The sequence below is a fragment of the Gopherus evgoodei genome, chromosome 19 (genome assembly GCF_007399415.2).
Source record: "Gopherus evgoodei ecotype Sinaloan lineage chromosome 19, rGopEvg1_v1.p, whole genome shotgun sequence".
In the NCBI taxonomy this organism is placed as follows: Eukaryota; Metazoa; Chordata; order Testudines; family Testudinidae; genus Gopherus; species Gopherus evgoodei.
In genome coordinates, this window is record NC_044340.1 from 8,560,722 (window position 1) to 8,580,831 (window position 20,110).

At 40.1% G+C, this 20,110-nt stretch overlaps 1 protein-coding gene across 7 annotated transcripts in view; it reads right to left on the minus strand.

Annotated features, from left to right (window-relative positions):
- Positions 1-20,110, minus strand: part of ARHGAP32 (Rho GTPase activating protein 32) — a 409,701-nt gene that overhangs the window by 262,743 nt on the left and 126,848 nt on the right. Inside the window, exon 1 of one of the 7 annotated variants that reach the window (XM_030538278.1) lies at positions 17,596-17,648. The exons of the other annotated variants lie outside the window; for them this stretch is intronic. The gene's annotated coding sequence lies outside the window, so the exon portion shown is untranslated. Of the gene's footprint in view, positions 1-17,595; positions 17,649-20,110 lie in introns of those variants that run through there. 7 annotated transcript variants of the gene reach the window in all.

Genomic DNA, 20,110 nt, shown 5'->3' on the forward strand with positions numbered 1-20,110 from the left:
ACTTCCCCTGTGCATCAGGAAACAGGGTCTCTTGCAGGGAAACACAAAGCTGGATCACTCAGGTGACATCTCCCCCACTGCAAACTGCCACCCTGAGATACACCAAACAAAACTGAATGGAGCTACTGGTACCGTAGACCAGATTGTTTCGTTGGTGACCTTCCTGTGCAGCTCTGTCCCAGCATGCACAGAAGAGGCACATGCCACCATTCCCAAATCAGCCCCCATGCAGAACACTCGGGGGCGGGGGGGAGGGCAGGGCGTGCTAGGGTTCACATGGGCAGCTGGCTGTATTTACTTATGCACACTCCCTTTCTATGTTATGGACTCTCCTTCCCTTTAGAGGGCCTGGGGACAGCTATGCACAGAGGAAGCTCAGTCTGCGTGGTCCAGTTAAGCGGATAGCCTAGGCCTTCAGCAAACTGCATCTCCCCAAAAGGCACTTCAGCCTGGTGAAAAATTATTGGGTGAGATTCTTCAGGTTGTGTTATTGCAGGAGGTCAGACCAGACAACAATAATGCTTCCCTTTAGCCTTAAAATCTAGGAACATAAGAACATATAAGAACGGCCGTACCGGGTCAGACCAGAGGTCCATCTAGCCCAGTATCTGTCTACCAACAGTGGCCAATGCCAGGTGTCCCAGAGGGAGTGAAGCTAACAGGCAATGATCAAGTGATCACTCTCCTGCCACCCATCTCCATCCTCTGACAAACAGAGGCTAGGGACACCATCTTTTACCCTTCCTGGCTAATAGCCATTTATGGACTTAGCCACCATGAATTTATCCAGTTCCCTTTTAAACATTGTTATAGTCCCAGCCTTCACAACCTCCTCAGGTAAGGAGTTCCACAAGTTGACTGTGCGCTGTGTGAAGAACTTCTTCCTTTTATTTGTTTTAAACCTGCTACCTATTAATTTCATTTGGTGACCCCTAGTTCTTGTATTATGGAAATAAGTAAATAACTTTTCCTTATCCACTTTCTCCACATCACTCATGATTTTATATACCTCTACCATATCCCACCTTAGTCTCCTCTTTTCCAAGCTGAAGAGTCCTAGCCTCTTTAATCTTTCCTTGTATGGGACACTCTCCAAACCCCTAATCATTTTAGTTGCCCTTTTCTGAACCTTTTCTAGTGCTAGAATATCTTTTTTGAGGTGAGGAGACCACATCTGTACACAGTAGTCGAGATGTGGGCATACCATGGATTTATATAAGGGCAATAATATATTCTCAGTCTTATTCTCTATCCCCTTTTTAATGATTCCTAACATCCTGTTTGCTTTTTTGACTGCCTCTGCGCACTGCGTGGACATCTTCAGAGAACTATCCACAATGACGCCAAGACCTTTTTCCTGACTCGCTGTAGCTAAATTAGCCCCCATCATATTGGATGTATAGTCGGGGTTATTTTTTCCAATGTGCATTACTTTACATTTATCCACATTAAATTTCATTTGCCATTTTGTTGCCCAATCACTTAGTTTTGTGAGATCTTTTTGAAGTTCTTCACAATCTGCTTTGGTCTTAACTATCTTGAGTAGTTTAGTATCATCTGCAGACTTTGCCATCTCACTGTTTACCTTTTTCTCTAGATCATTTATGAATAAATTGAATAGAATTGGTCCCAGGACTGACCCTTGGGGAACACCACTAGTTACCTATGATCTGGGACTATATCTCCTGACTGTTTGATAGAGATCTCTCACCCCCACCTTCCATCTCCTCCTGTTCACTCCTATGGACATATACACACACAGAATAACCTGTTGGAAAGTAAGTGACAGAATCCCATTGAGAGAAGATGAGTCTGGTATCCTCAACTCTTTCTGAATAGTACTTACCTCCATGAATATTTCCCATGATTTTAATGCGCAACTCACAGAATAAGGTGCTCTCGGCCTAAGCAGAGGTGGCACAATCTAAACATGAGTTTCCTATCTCCTATCTGGGGTCTTTCCATCCAAAGGAACAATCTGGCCCCATGACAAGTATTAAAAAAAAACAACAACACTGTTTTGAAAACTCAAGTTTAACAGTTCCGTTCTTACTTACAAAATATTGAGCTATCTACTGCAGCTTTCCTTTAAGATCAAATGGAACATGAATGAAGATGCTATTGCTCTGTTCTTACCTAATCTCTGCAATTTATCACGTTAATCAGATAATTATCCACAGATTCTTACATTAAATGCAAGATTTAGTGACAAGTTTTGCAAAAGAACTCTCAGCGTTAATTAGCGTGAATTTCCTAGGATTCTCAAGGCTAATTTTAAAAGCTTTTCAAGCAAAATTTAAAAAGCCCTCCAACTTCATTAACACCACCCATTTATGTGTTACGCTTTACTTTTCTCTTTAATGAAAAAGTGAACAATACCATCCTGCACTTTTATGTCATCTGCTGCCGTCTCATCACCAAATTATGAAACCCCTACAGGAGAGCAAGTTTAGTCAAGAAGCACATTTTCTTTTCTTGGCATATCATCTTGCCTCTTAGTTGGACAAAGATTGATGATGTCTTCCATTACCATTACAGTGTATAATTAGTACCTTCTACCTGGTCTTGTTTTATAGTAAATATAGAAGACTCTGGATGTGCTAATTAAAATGATAAAATTTTATTTTTCTATTGAGCACAGTAAGTTCTACTGTAAGTAAATACCAAGTACAACTAAGAAAGAAGCAAGATCAACCGAACAAAGCATGGGAGTGGCGCTCAAAATTATCAGCTCTGCAACCAACTCACCATGTTACTTTGGTCAAGTGACTTAGGCCAAAGTTTTCATAAGTATCTTCTATTTTGACAGCCTTAGATTTGGGCCACCAGTGTCTAAAAATTGGCATTTAAAAACTAGGGCACCCAAAATGAGTGGACAATTGTAAAAATTCTGGCCTGAACCAATACGTACCTCAGTACCCTCATCGGTAAAGTAAGGATATTGCTACTTGCCTACTGGTGCACAGGGATTTTGGGAAGTTCAATTTATTACTATTTGTAAGCCACTTTTAGGATGGAAGGTGCTAATGTATTATTTTTATTGTAGACTTAGACTTTAAGGCCAGAAGGGACCACCACGATGATCTAATCTGCACCATGCATCTAGTCAAGCCACACTGCAGGCTACAGAACCTCGCCCACCCACTGCACTCTTCCAGGGACAGAGTCCCAACTGAATATAAAAAATAGGTCTGTTAGGTTCCAAGGCTCATTACAATTCCATCAAGGGCTCTTTGCCACACTAATTTTTCTACTGTATTCAATGTAGGTTCACATACTGCATTCAGCATCGTAGAATCTGAGCCACAAACCTGAACTAGGTGTTCCTTTGAAACAGCCACAGAGCAGAGTCTTGGTGTTCCAAAAAAGATTGGTCCCAAAACCAGTAGGTGCTCAGATATGATAATAGTGAGCATGGAAGTATATACATTTGATTAATAGGATAGTTAGAGCTGTACATGTTCTGGAGCAGTATATACCAGATTAAAAAATAAATGTCCTAAACAATGTTTGCCTACTTTCTTCAGGATTAGTACCATAAATGAATGTTCCAAGTAAGCATTATGTTTAGATCTTTACAAAAATATATATTGTATGTTCAACTCATTATTGCCAAGTGACTCTTCTGGGTATATAATAAATAACTGGCAGATAATTCCTGTGGCCATCTAATTAACCCCCTATTATAACAGCATTGAGGATGACACAGAAAATGATTTATAAAACCCGTATTTCCTGTCCTGTTCTGTACATTTATACTACACAAATCACCATGACATCTACAGATCAGCACCTTCGCAACAGCGCTGAGAGACAGAGGAAAAAATAAAATAGATTAAACAGACATTTCCCCAAGGGTGCACGTCACAGATCCCAACTCTTCAATTCAAGCTCCTTGTATGTGACCTGGGGGCACATTATTACAGCTAAAGGGCTTTCTGACCCTCAGCGAATCGCAAAGCAGCATGTTCCTGCACCTGCCCATAATATTGGTTCCTCCTAGTGCTGACCGTTAATGAGACATGCACTTCAGGAGTATTTATATGCTATTTCAAGAGTTCTCATCATCGGGACCCTGCCGCTGCTTTACTCCCATCTACCTGAAACTCCAAAGCCTCATTAAGCAGTATAGGATGGGCAGGATGTTTGCAACCCCTTCAACTTCTGTTCATAGTGACACCAGGGTGCATAAATTAAGACAATCTCTGCAAATGAAAGTCTAGCGCATGCACCCAGGAAACCCCATTGCACCTGGATTGTTGCTCGACATGGTTGAGCAGTCTGCTCATTGGTTTTCTTCAACTTTGCATTTCAACATTATTTATTTTATACAAGTGTGCATTGGGTCACTAAAAATCCTGCAATTTTAAACACACTACCGTTTATTTCAGGCGCTCAAGAATGAATAGGTAAATGAACAAATCCATAATTTCCAAAGGATTTTGTTTTAACCAGCCAGGTCCAGCCAGTAACATCTGTTCATTATTTGCAATATTCCTAGTCTTTCTTGTCAGGAAGGTGGCTGGTCAGGTTGTTGTGTGGATTCCATAAGTAATTCAGTATCAGGGTAAACTGCCAAAGAAGTTCTTTCCATAAACCCCAAATATGCAATGCCATTTTGTGAAATTCTGCCTGTAGATGCATAAACATTTTCTTCCATTAAGTAGCACTTTGCAGTTTCTAGGGCTTGTCTACACAGGGAAGCTATGCAAAATAGGCTAAGGTATGAATTTAAAGTGCAACAGGTATTCTGCACTAACTCTTCACATGGACATGCTTATTTCACACTGAGAGACTTTTTGCACCTAAACCCCTTCCAAAAGTGGCATAAGAGTGTCCACACAGGAAGCTCCTGAGGGATAACTAGAGACATGGCGGGTGAAGTAATATCTTTTGTTGGCCAACTTCTGTTGGTGAGAGATGCACGTTTCAAGCTTACACACAGCTCTTCTCCTGATCTGCACTAGTTATTTCAGGCTATTTCCATATGTAGAAAACCCCTCAACATGACTTTCAGCTTCTGGAGATTTCAGTCTATGGTAATGCATTTTCTAGCACAATGCCAGAACAACATGTGTATGTGTGAGAAAGAAAAGAAAAATGGGATTATCTTGTATTCCCTTGCGGGCCATAGGAGACTCATAAGAAACATCATCTTATAAAGAAAAACAACTTGATTCAAAAACAAGCCATATTTTAATTTCAAAGTCTGTGAAAACATCTGCTGGTGTTCAACAAAATATTTTTAATAACAATTGGTATTTGTAATCAATCCCATATCCAAAGTCAATATTTTGTTAGCAGTAATCGGATATGTAATCTAATTTGCACAGCCTACAGCACTAGCCCAAGAGACATCTTCTCTTCCATTGGCTGCTATAGAGAAAAAGAAAAAAATATATATCAATATCTGTATCTATATAGATACAGATATATATAAAAAAACTGGAATAAGATTGTTAATCTTATTTGTTGTGTCTCAAGGGGTGGATTTCATTATTTTATTGAGAGTCCCACAATAAATGGCATTCGTCTAAAAATCTCAGATCCTGGAATCATGTGATGTGTGTGTGTGAGTGTGAGACACACAGACCGACCCTTCTGGTTGTGGAGAAAAAGCTTGAAAACGTGACCCGAGTGCACCCTAAAGACTCAAAAAACAGAAGACAAATAAAGCAAAGCCAAATTCTATAATTAAAAAAATAATAATATAATGAGTTTTGGGTCCTAACTCATGGCTTTTCTTAATGCCTGAGATCATCAATACTATAGACGAAAAGACCCTCATTTACTTCAGATGAGACTGCTGGTCCCCTGGGGGATTGTGCACACACAGAGACCTTAGTCTCACTTGGGAGCCTCAAGAGGATATTTGCCTTCCCAGTCAACGTGTACATGGTACAGATGGGATTTTTAAAAAGCATTCATCACTGACCTAATTGCTTCCATTGGAGTTGATGGTAAAACCCCACGCAGCCACCAAATCAGTTGCCTTCCTAAAAGGAATGTTTAGTCAACTACAGAACAGGGAAACTCTCAACTGACTTCCATGAGAGCTAAACTAGGCTACCACTGAGTGCCACACTTCTGCATACCCAGGGTGGGAACTATGACTGGAGAGAAATAGGGAGAGTCCAGAATTAAAGAGCTGGAGTATACCTCTTTAAAATCTTCCTTTGAATAGTCTGTGATTCATGAGAATTAGTCTAGACATGTTAATAACATTTAATGATGCCATTTTTGGCCTTATACAGAACCTTCTACTGAGGATCCCAAAGCATTTTTCACAGCTACCTGACAGAGGATGTGTATTATCCTCATTTTACTCACAGCATGGGATTGTGAGCCAGCATAAAATCATTAATTATCTCCTGCCTCCCCCCAAATGAAGGGAAGCTGGTATCACATTTAATTTCATCATTTTAGCACATGCCATGATCAGTGTCAGCACATACAGGAAGGAAACGAAGACTTCCATGAAGTCAAAAACAAACACACACAAAATTCAAGGAAAATTAAATGAAAAGCACCTAAGCATTGAGTGTATACCACAATTTAGATGTAAATCTCAAATCAGTATCAACCTTTTAAAATTATTCCCCTGCACAGGCATGCCAAGACAAATACATTATCTAAAGTACTTGTACTATTTTAACTGAACAAAACCCAAAATTCTTCTTCCCCTTCCACAAAAGTGGGAGAGAAAACAAGTCAAATGTGTGGTATTGTCTCTTTCAATTCACTCATATTTTGTGTGTGTGTGTATTATATATACACACACTCCCTTAAAAAGGAATTCTATGTATGCATCTGACATCTTTTCATCAGCTTTAAGAGAGGCCTGTTTCCCTTTCACATGGCTGCCTCTCATTCATCTGTGCAACATCTGTACATGAAAAGACAGCCAAGGTCTGGGCAACAGCAAAGAGAGCAGATGTCAGAAAAATAAAAATTGTAAAACACATGATTATTTACCACCACAATATTACAGTTCTTTCTCCTCTCCAATCTGATCCCTGATGGCAGTTTGATAGTATTACTTTTCAGGACACCCTACTCATTAACTCCAATTTATGGAGAACCAAAGCTGCTAAGGTGAACAGTAGGAAGACAAATCAGCAGATCATTCAACTAGGCTGAGCAACAGCCTCCACTGACACAAAAACTAACAGGTCCTTGAAAATGAATGGAAGCAGTTTGTTGTAAATATGTACCACGGTATCTTTCAAGACATGCTAAGTATGAAGAATCAAACCACAGGAAAACAAAATATTGGTTTATCAGGCCAATTTCAATCCCAGGCTTTTACGAAACACCTGGCAATTTAACATCACTGATAAAAATCATTTTAGAACCTAAGTGTATTTGTGATCTATTTAGTACCATCTGAAGGAAGCAAAAAATATTTAAGATGCATGCAGGTCGAATTCCCCAACATAACCTAATGTCCTGTCTTAAAAAGTGGTTGCTAACGAAATTAAGTAAGTTTGCGTTTATATAGTACCTTTCATCTGCAAACAATGAATAGAAAAATCACTTTGACATGACAAACCCTTCATAGCAGTGCTAGTCAACTTCTGCCTGCTGGATGGTAGGAACCAACTTGCGGTAAGCGATAAACAGAGGACCACAGACTTTGGTGGAATTGGCATCACCATTAATGTCTAAAGACTGACTCTCCCACTGCTCGATTCAAATAACCTCCATCTGTTTCAACTTCAGAGATTCAGGTATGTTTTCCCATTTAGGTGCTTTTTGAACCCACATGTCGCTTTACAGAAAAATTCAATTTGCCACAAAACTAGCCCAGAACTGACCAACCAAAAAAAAAAAAAAAAAAAAAAAAGGACGCACAATTGGAGACATGCCAGTTTCTACTTGTGAAAAACCTCCACCGAAAACTGCCTTACAGTGCACCACATGATCAGAGTGGACTGCAGCGACAATATGTACTTTGACTTGACCCAGAACGTGATGCCAGATTTGAAGAGCAGCGGCCTTCCAGCTGGCATGACTATATATATTCTTTCATGCAGAACAGGCAGCCAAAAGGTTCTCAAGCTACTCCACTGCCACGTTTTTCAGGGGATTATAATTATTATTATTTTCCATCATTTAGTTATTTGTTTATTTGTTTGTTCTAAGTGTGGTCAGCGATACATTCCCACACTAAACCCTATGGCATGTTGACTCATTTGAAAATAATTCAGATAATTATCATCATCTTTGCACCAAAATCCCCTTGCCAAAAATAAGCCCACAATGGAACACTCACACTCAAGAAACTGAATTTTATATCCCTTGAAGGGAATTTTAAAAACCATCATAGTAGCTGACGGGCCGGGAGTTTTAGAATTCCACCTGTCCTGCCAGGTCAAAATTTTAGATGTTGATACCTAAAGATGATCTGGTTTTTAAGAGGTGCCCAGCACACAGAATACCTATTGAAGTTAGTGGAGTGACACTGGATTAAGTGTATATGGGTGTAATAGAGATCCGAATCTGGTCAAATATGTAGGAAGGATGGTTTTGCAATTAAGGCACAGGACTGGACTTAGGATATCTAGGTTCAGTTCCCAGTTCAGCCACGAACTTCCTCTGCGACCCTGGGCAAGTCACAATCTCTCTGCGCCTCCGTTACTCATCTGTAAAATGGAGATACTGATACTGCCTTTCCTCCACTCAGTGACTTGTCTATTTAGACTAAGTTCTTCAGGGCAGGAACTATATCTCACTACAAATATGTACAATATCTAGCCCAATGACATCAGTCGGTGCCTTTAGGCATGACTATAAGACAAATAATTTGTAGCAGAAAACAGTCATTTTGCTTAACTTGCAGAGTTATGAGTACTGTATTTCATACTGAAATAAAATCCATATACAAGAAAAAAATATTCATGCTTTAACTGTAAAATATATTTTAGTATACAATTACTAGCTGCAGTTCCAAATAATGGATTAAAACTTGGCAACAAAGCTAAGTTGCCTGCAAATAAAACTTTTCATTTATGTAAGTTTAAAATCAGTCAGCACGAGAGATGAGAGAGTCTGTCAAATTTGGGGTGCAGGAGAGTAAAGAGGGATTTCATTCTGTATTGAAAAATGGAACACTGAAGAAATTCAACTTCAGATTTTTAAATTCTAGTCCTATGCAGAAATAACTTGAATCTATCCTTAAAACGACTTGAGGGAGATTTCTAGGTAGCAAGGCCAACAAAAAAAATTGTTAAAGGGATAAACAACCAAGGTCAGCTTGTGGATGTCTGATGCAGTACACTGAGCTGCAGTCGGGGCTTATCTAGAGCTCTTGAGGAACAGCTATTCCTGAATAAATCTATGTGTAGACACTCTTATTCCAAAATAACAGTGCCCTGTTCCTGTTAAGCTTAACCCACTAATTTAACTTTCAAAAGGGTTACACTTAACAGAACAAGGCACCTTCACTGCAGAATAATATCGTGTCCATACATGAAGTTATTTGAAATGACTCCCACTAAGGCCTGGTCTACACTAGCAAATTAGCCTGGTATAACTACTTCACTAACAGGTGTGAAAAATCCATACCATTGAATGACATGGTTAAACCAACCTAATTCTCCCATCAACCTACCTATCACCTCTTGGGGAGGCAGATTACCTACACCAACGGAAGAAACTCTCCTGTCAGCGTAGGTAGCGTCTACACTGAAGTGCTACAGCGTTTTAAGTGTAGACAAGCCCTAAGTACAAGTCTCCCTATCCACTATCCATGAAGCTTGAGCTCCACCCAACCACCAGGTGCCACTTAAGAGTTGGCGAACTGCCATTTTCCCAAAAGGAAATACCCCACTGGAGAATTGGAGGAAACTAATTAAAAAGCAGAACATCAGCACCTTAAATAAAGGAGGCTGGGAGCTAATGACAGGCATACAAATAGGTCTGAAAGAAATGTTCAGAATTTCTCCAAATATGTACCGTAGTAATGTCTCAAAGAAGCTACCAGGCACTGGTTCAAAAAACCATGGGAACACACAACATTGCCTCACCGTGACCACTGAACAGGGTACAGCATTCATCAAAAAAATTACATAAGGCCCCTAAAAAAAAAAAATTACAGCCTCCAGTTTGCACCCACAAGCAATCGATCATGGATGTATTTTATAAGCATACAAAAATATAATTTAGACCTCTACCTATACTCACTAATCAGGGTAACAGCTCTGCTACTTGAGACATTTTGCAGACACATTCAATTTAGCAGGTCAGGTCTACACTATGGGCAGCACAGCTCTGCCACTGTAATCCAATAGACACTGACTACAGTGACTGAAGGGGCTTCTCCATTGCTGTGCGAACTCCACCTCCCCAAGCCATAGTAGCTTGGCCCATGGAAGCCTTCTTCCCTCTACCTAACTGCATCTACATGGGGGACTATGTCAGCACAATTACAGCACACAGGGGGATGGATTTTTCACTTCCCTGAGCACTGTAACTACGCTGAACTAAGTTAAGTGTAGACCAGCCTCACAACCCAGAAGACACAAAAGAGAAGGGCGGGGAGGCAGCCACCAAGCAGTCCAGGGATAACACCAGCTGTCCTCTACCACATCTATCTGCTAGGAAAAGTAAAAGTGCTGGTATTTCTACCAAGATGCTAACCCCAGACCTGCTTGGGGGACTCCAAACTATTGTGTTTGGCTTTTCTTCACTAAAACTTAGACTGACCTAGCTAGCTACATCCTTCAGGGCTGTGAAACATTTCCAACCCTAATCTTCTATGAAGAGACCACAGGAGGCCATCTAGTCCAGCCCCTTGCTCAAACCAGGACCAACCCCAACTAAATTATCCCAGCCAGGGCTTTGCCAAGCCAGGCCTTAAAAACTTCTAAGAATGGGCTAGGTAACCCATTCCAGTGCTTCACCACCCTCCTACTGAAATAGTTTTTCCTAATATCCAAACTAGACTTCCCCAACTGCAACTTGAGACCATTGCTTCTTGTTCTGTCATCTGCCACCACTGAGAACAGCTGAGATCCATCCTCTTTGGAACCCCCCTGCAGGCAGTTGGAAGGCTGCTATCAAACCCCGCCTTATTCTTCTCTTCTGCAGACTAAATAAGCCCAGGTCCCTCAGCTTCTCCTCATAAGTCATGTGCCCCAGCCTCCTGATCATTTTTGCTGCCCTCCGGTGGACTCTCTCCAATTTATCTACATCCTTTCTGTAGGGGGGGCCCAAAACTGGATGCAGTACTCCAGATCTGGCATCACCAGTGTCAAATAGAGGGGAATAATCACGTCCCTCGATCTGATGGCAATGCTCCTGCTAATGCAGCCCAATATGCTGTTAGCTTTTTTGGCAACGAGGGCACACTGCTGACTCATGTCCAGTTTCTCATCCACTGCAATCCCCAGGTCCTTCTCTGCAGAACTGCTGCTTAGCCAGTCAGTCCCCAGCCTGAAACGGTGCATTGGATTCTTCTGTCCTAAGTGCGCGACTCTGCACTTGTCCTTGTTGAATCTCAGATTTCTTTTGGTCCAATCCTACAATTTGTCTGGGTCACTCCGGACCCTATCCTTACCTTTCAGTGTTTCTACCTCTCTCCCCAGCTTAGTGTCATCTGCGAATTTGCTGAGGGTGCAATCCATCCCATCATTCAGTTTAATAAAGATGTTGGAAAAAACCAGCCCCAGGACCAACCCCTGGAGTACTCCGCTTGATACCAGCTACCAACTAGACACTGAGCCATTGATCACTACCCATTGAGCCTGACAATCTAGACAGCTTTCTATCCACTTTATAGTTCATTCATCCAGTCCATACTTCTTTAACTTGCTGGCAAGAATACTGTGGGAGATCATATCAAAAGCTTTGCTAAAGTCAAGATATACCATGTCCACCACTTTCCCCATATCCATAGAGCCAGTTATGTCATCATAGAAGGCAACCAGGTTGGTCAGGCATGACTTCCCCTGGGTGAATCCATGCTGACTGTTCCTAATCACCTTCCTCTCCTCCAAGTGCTTCAAAATGGTTTCCTTGAGGACCTGCTCCATGATTTTTCCAGAGACTGAGAAGAGGCTGTAGATTCTCCTTCTTCCCTTTTTAAAAGTTGTGCGCTATATTTGCCTTTTTCCAATCAGCTGGGACCTCCCCACAATCACCACGAGTTTTCAAAGATAATGGCCAATGGCTCTGCAATCACATAAGCCAATGACCTCCTTCATTTATCAGGTAAAGTCTTCCCACTCCCTGCTGATGAATGAAGTTTTTTAAGCCAAGAAAACATAAAAGTAAGGTAAGCCCCTTTAAACAAAAAAAAGTCACCCACAATACGTAGTAAATAAACTTCCACACGAAGTTGTGAACACCAGTAATTCTCCTCCTTATTTTTACCTTCAATACCATATGCATTTCCTCCTTTGAAAAACCACTTCACCTGGCACATCTTCCTTCTGGTATTCTGCAAGTCTTTTAAAAGAGCCTTCAGAACTTCTGACACATTGTGTCCACCCAACATATTAACCCTTCCAACCTTCTTTCAGGAAGTACGGTACACAATCACAAACTTTCTAAACTGCACTGTGCCTACTCAGCAACTTGTATAAAATGGGTCATGGGAAATCTCATATTCAACATAGGTTTTGAGAAGGAACATTTATTGACCAGATCAGAACATTTCCAAAAAAGAACTTCTAACTTTTGAAAATATCTTAATGAACTTGCTGGTATGTGTCTCATATGGTAACATATTATACTGGAGGGAATCAGAAGTGCTCAACTGTGTGTCAATGGCCCTATATTGTTAACAGTTGTGATTCCCCTTTAGTTCAAATAGGAGCAAAAGACCTATACTTTAGAGCATGAGTGACTGAGATATACTTCTACCAGTACTGTCAATCCCCAAACAGTTAAACATGACACAGACCCAAAAAATTTTAAAATTTATTTTAAAATATGAGATTTTAAAAATACAATAAATTTGGGGTTCTTTTTATGCGCCTTCTGCAGGATACACTTGGGCCATATTTTCAACCTTTTCTCCACAAACATATAGGCTAGAAATTTACTTCATGATGTTGGGGGTTTTTTACAATGAAAACTGAATCTTTTATATAATCACCTGTTTTTAATAGCAGGAGTTTTAAAGAAAAAAAATCAAATATCGCAAGACTCACGATAAAGTCATGAGAGTTGCAACACAGCTATTGTTGTAGCCATGGCTTTCAACACAGTGACAATTCTGAAGCCCTATTTGATCATGGATTCACTACAATGTGTGTTGACACATTATATTTAGCCAATACAATAACTATTACTGGCTGTGATAGAGTGAAGAGCTTAACAAAAATATGTTTGTGTCTCTAGGGTGTAAATATTTAGCGTAGTGATGAGAGCAGATTTTGAAACATTGGCTATTTCACACCTTGTGTTTTTAAAATACACAAAGGTGATATGAGTAACCCCTTGTCACATTTCACTTTTTAAAGACAAAACACAGAGTACCACAATCGAAGAAATGCCACCAGAAATTGAAACAATTTTTTGTGTTAGTGCTTTTTTTAATTGCTTCAGGGCTCAAATCTCATCCGCTACATTCCAGTCCTGAGCAAGGTTTTTAGCACTAATTTATAAGCCCTTGGGAGGGGAAGGGATTGAAAAACCACTGACTATTCAGCAGCATTGTGAGTAGGCAAATTACTATATAATAAATAATGAAAAAAAAGGAAACATATATTGCTGGAGTCCGTTAGTATGTCACATTCAGTTTATGAAAACAAGCTGCACCCAGAGATTCAGATCAAGTAGACAATCATGAAAACAGAGCTGGCTCCATCACAAGAGTGGTATATTCCAGTGCGGTTAGACACTGCACTAAATTCACTTGCTAAGAAAAACTAAACCGCTAATGTTGTATGTGTGAGAACAAGAGAGAGAGCGCTCAGTGACCATCTAAGCCATCGTCTTATCTCAGCAAAAGCAAAGGAACATTTAAGATCACCCAGGTAAAATTGCCTCCAGCTTGAATTGTCTTAATTAAAAAACAAACTGCGATGTGAAACAATCAGCATGCTGTCGTAAAGAGGGCTTTTTCGTTTTTTAATGTTATGACAAGTGTCATGTTAAAAGGTTTAATTTCCTTCTCTAAGTTTGATTAGCCAGAGATTTTAATCCTCCAGGGAGTATTCAACTGAACTTACAGTACTCGTAAATATATGTAATCTAACAAGCAGTAATGCACACTCATCTTCAGGATGCTTCACAAATTTACCCAACCATACTGCTTAATAAAAGGGAATTCTTCAGAACAAGAGTGCTCTCTATCAACAAGCAGGACTATGCAATTCTCTATCCTGGTATATCAAAGTGGAAACCAAGATGATAATGCAACACAGATCATGCAACTACATGCTATTCTGGGCCCAAATGGCTGAATGGAGATCATACTCTGCTGGATGTTCTGCTACCAACCAGGACAACCACCTACCTCTATTTAGTGACTTCTGCCCTCAGCCCTCTGAAAGGACACAGTATTACAGATCAAATATAGGGCAAGTATCTGCTTAAAAGTACAGACCTATAATTAACCCATGGAACTCACTTCTGCAGGATACTGAAGCAAATAGTTTAGTAAGATTTAAAACAAGGATTAGGGACCTATGAATAAGAATAGCATCTGCTCTCACTAGCTGGAAAAAGGCACAAGAGCTACCAAACCTCATGGCTTTAAACCTATCATTAGCTGGGTCAGGAAGAAATTTCCTTTTGTGATATAAGTGCTGTAAAACTGAGTGCAAAAATAGGTGAAAGCTTGTAGATTTATACCTTCCTTTAAAATATCTATCAGTGACCACTCTCGGACACAGCTGCTGGAATATCATGCTCTATTCCTGTAAGCCAACGCCTATGTTTCTCTAAACTTTTCAGATGTAATGAAACAATACAGTTTAATAAAAGAAAAATTCTAAATTGGTAAAATCGTAGTTTGGTTTTAAATTACAAGTTTTCTTTATTCTCTACATTAAATTGGAATTTTTAAGCCACATAAAGACAACCATTTGATTGTTCACTGAAAAAAGGACACATTTGACTGCCAAAATATGTTAAAGCACACACATACACACTGAAAAGGTATACATTTCACATTACTGATCCAAAACAATAGTAAGTTACCCTCTCTTTCAATATTTGTTTTTACTAGTGATGATATTGGAATACTTCTTCCAAGAAAAGCACAAAGATCCTGAGAGGGGGAACTCAGAAGTATGTGTAGGTACTTCTCACTAGTTAAATGCAAGAAAATAAAGTAAGAAGGAGCAGAGGACATGTTCAGGTCACAAATAATAGCACGCTCAGTGGTCTCAGGGTGGTCCTCATGGACACAAGGCCACATCACACAAAGCATCCCACAACTTGGCACATATATAATATGAAATGCCAAAGACTGGTATTAGCGTGAGGTGTTTCAAGTCAGAAATAAGGCATTACTAGTTTGTTGGAAGAGAGAAACTTCTGTCTGGTTCATCTTTTAATAACTGTTCCACTCTCACCAGCACCAAGTTTACACCCAAAAGAAAGAAAATATTCAAAACAATGCTACATCTGGACCCAATGCTGCAGTCCTGACTCATGCAAGGAAGGTTATTTTTTGCCCAGGTAAGGCCAGAAAGGATTAGGCCCTGAGTTTGCACTAGTTAGCATCACGTCTTTATACCAACAATCAGAATTCCCTGACAAACACTACAGCAAAACAAGATGTCAGTGTCGGGAGCACAAGCTGGGCAGCGCAACAAGTTAAAAATATTCCCATAATCCTTTCAAATTGACCTGACCAAAAATCAATGCAGATTTTTACCTATACTCTAAAAAGCAGCATGCTAAAGGGCCAATAACGCTAATTCCATCACATCTTGGACTATTTGCACAACGGAGGGGAAAAAAAGCTAGCACTCCTTGAATTAAAACAGATTTGACCTATAGACAACCCTGAAATTTGGAATCCATTTAGATGAATGCTGCACATTCTCTATCAGGAAAAACAGATTTCCAGCAATTAACCACATTCTTGCACCTTAAGCAATGGAAATAGCATATTGTAACATAACACTGTTATCTGCTTGCAAACAATGGCCGCCTCATTTAGTACACAAACCTATGCACCCACATGTGCATTTCCTAAGGAATTCACACCAAACAAGAAAATTCCATGATGTTCCTATTCACAAAGCCCTGCACACGGGTGTGGGCACAGCAATCTGGAATATGTAAAATACTGCACATTTATTATTGCATGGCCAATGGAAGTTAGGAAGTGTGTGGGTTCTAGTATTTTTATCTCAGGTATTTGTGTTTAGGTTTTTGAAAGGCTTTTCTATTTAAGTGAATACGGGAACCTATAACAAGGTCAATGTTATACAACATCCAATCTTCTCATGGTATTTCAATTCCTGGATGGGTCAAATACTGTATGGAGACCACATTAACAGTTCCCTCAGGACAAAAAAAATGAGAGAGAGAGAGAAAAAAATTCAAAGAAATCTGGGTTTATTTGGGTTCCTTTGCAACACTAGCACCCCTACGGCTGTATAAACACAAGTGGGTGGAGTCAGCATAAAATAGCTAAACTTAATTTATATGCATCATACATTGAAATAGGAGAGTCAGTCTTCTGCTTCCTGGAGCTATGTTCGTAAATAACTTTTGGTTTTGCAAAACAATCTGCAAACCAGGTAGGAGGTGACAGCCGCGCCAGAGAAGGCAAGTTTTAAATTAAACTGCCTTTCCACTCCTCTTTCGCTGCAAGAAAATATTTTTGTGCTCTTAGCCCAGAGGTACAAAAGCCCAACTGGACTGGAACAGCAATAGGTTTATTTCATATCAGCCACTTTATAAAGCCAAGGGTGAAGGAGAAGATTTTCCCTGAAGATAATCAGCACTGCCTCATTCCACAAGAATTTTAACTACATGATAACCTGGACCTCCCAAAGCTCGTTTCCATACAGTGGCAATGACGGCTAGTTAACCACAAAAAGCATTAAAAGTACACTGAGAACACCAATGACTACTGCTCTTTTAATGAGCCATGGTAAGGATTATGTATTTTATCCTGTTTAAAATAGCATCACACAAAACATTTCATTTTTAGATCAAATAAAAGCAAGTTTCAATTACACTAATTCTTACATTTGATACCAATTTCACTGGAAAATGCTTCACAAGAGACTACCATATAAAGGGGTGAGGTATGAAGAAATATCAAATTATTATACCTGACTACTTTTTATATGCTAATATAATCTATAATAAAATCTGAGTGCAGGACATAATTTACCCTTCTTCCATACCAATATCCTATAACTTAAAATCTATATAGTCTTAAATTTAGGCTCTCTTTATACATTTGTAAAGGAACTTGCATTATTTAAGTGATAATGACATGCTTGCTTTTTTTAAAACATTGTCATGCTCTAATTTTTTATTAGACATTGTTGAAACGATTCTGGTCCTTGCAGCAGCTAAGGTATCCGCTTAATATTCTTTTTATGAGAAGAGGGTTAAAAAAAAAAGCTGCTTTCAGGAGCATATATCTGTGGGTGATTTATTGATAGTACTGACCTTTCGGATTCATCAAGATTGCTTCCAGTTCCTAGCGTCCCTGCAATGGAAGCAGCTGTACAGATATTGGTAAAAGCAGCAGCAGCAGCTCCAGTCCCTCCCTCCATGTTGCGCACACGCACACACACACACACACACACACACACACACACACACACACACACACACTCGCTCTGCAGGAGCAGCTGGCTGTCTAAAGGCAGTGAGAGAAGAAGAACGCGGAGGAGGCAGAAAGCAAGGGCTAAAAACTGAGATTGTTTCCCTACCCGACCCCTCTCCCCTTCTTTAATGATACAGTACACACAGACTGCTTTCCACCTCAGGCAGGCTCAGAAATGTCAGCTGTGTGCAAGCACCTCCCAAAACGTCAGAGGGAAAAATGAGCAATGAGAAGTATGAAGCAGCTTGCAAGCCCGGGTTCCCATTCTTTCTTCACTCACTAATACCAATTCATGTTTTCCTGAGGCTGACACAGGCATTTCCAGCTGTAACCCTTTCCAAGCTGAAGCAGGAAGGCTAACAGACAGTTTCTGTGCCATGTAGCACCCAGCAGAGATGTGCTTACCTGGGTTGGACATTCTGATTCCTAAATAATTTTAGTAACTTTGCAGAAAATGGCTAACTAGGACTAAAAGTTATGAAATTTGCATTTTATTCCCAGCTCTGCCACACACTGACATAACTTCTCTACCATTCTGTTTTGGGGATATTTACTTGCTTCGAGGGGCCATTCTAAAGCTTCATTCACTGACACTTTGACGTCCTAAATTTAAGGAACTGTGGACAAGCACAGTTTTGTTACATTTATTAATTTAACACTGAACCATGAAGTAGGAAGCAAACATGAGTTTAATTTAGAGCTTAACTTGCCAATCCACTCAAAAGAGTGGGGACAGACCATTGTCTACGGGAAAGTGATCTTCTAAAAAGGTGATTAAATATACATGCGAGGCAGCATGGTCTATTTATTGACTAGGACTGATGACAGCTCTACAGTATAAACTTATACTGGTATAATGTCTCTCAAGGGTGTGAAAACTCCGCACTCCTTAGTGAGGCAGTTATAGCCCCCCAGGTACACAGCACTATGTCAACAGGAGAGCTTCTCCTGTCAACAAAGCTACTGCCTCTCGCAGGGGTGGATTAACTACGCCGATAGGAGAAGGTCTCCCATCAGCATAGAAACGTCTTCACTAAAAGCACTAAGAGGTGCAACTTTTTCAGTGTACACCTGCCCTGAGACTTTGGAGATTTGGGATGTAATCCTGGCTTTGTCATTAACTTCCTGTGTGATCCTGGTCAAGTTGTTTAATCTTTCCCCAGTGGTACAAAGTGCAGACTGATTCCTATCTTTGTAAAACGCTGTGAATTCCTCGTATTATTACCATCAACGTCTGAGACTCTGGGTCAAAACTGCAAGCTATTACTTCAACAAACAGTTGACCTTCTGGTTGCTGTTGCAAACAGGAGCAAACATTGATTGTGCCAGGGGCTGTACATACCACATACAAAGATGTATCCTCTTCCAAGCAAAGTTTACCATCTAAAGGCTACATTCTGCCTCTCTTACTCATGCCAATTCACACTTGGTGAATAGCCCCACTGATTTCAATGGGATTACTCCCAGTGTACAATGTTACTCAATGTGAACAGTGGTGACAGAAACTGGCCTTAAGGAAGGTGTTCACAACGTACGCCAGGTGAGCAAAGCCAGAGTACTCAGAGGGCATCATCTCCCATGATATCTGAATTATAACATCTGCATGCACCAGAATATTGCATTTGCACAGAGAATGAAACAAATCCAATCATATAGCACCCAGCTCCTTCCATGTTGCAAAGCACTTGATTAACTGTAAAAATTGCTCTCCACGATGATCCAATGGAACAAAAATCAGACATCTTTTCTAAATCCTACCACTGCTTTGAAAACTCTACCAGAATATGCCCCACAGTCTTCTTGACCTTCATGTAGAGGAGGTAATATGATTTTATTTGGCAATATTTTATGACAGAGGTGCCCCAAAGGTCACTGCACTCCAGGAAGTTTAGAAAGATGAGGGATTTACAGACCAAAAAAACACCTATCACCTCCATGGGTTAAAAGCCCCCCAAACATCCCTGTGGGAGCCTATCCATTCCTGGGCTATGCAATTTAGGAAATGTGAAAAATGTATTTCTACCATGCCATTTTTTAAATAAATGACTGAGAAGGTACTCCAGATAAAACGGGCATTTGACCATTGCCATCAGTGCAGCCAGGATTTCACTCTCTATATTTTTTTCACTCTTACTCTGACAGCTAAAATTCATAAAAAGACAAGAAGATAACCTAACACTACAAGTGCCTCTTAAATTATTAGCCTGAAACCAAAGAAACTACAGCACCTCCAGTCTGTTTCAAAGGGTTCTTGGAATCTCACTGATTTAAATACAGGTAAATCTTCAAAGTCAACTACAGGGCGACATGGAAGGAAATCACATCTTGCAATGAAAAGCCTGCGTGTAGTGTGAG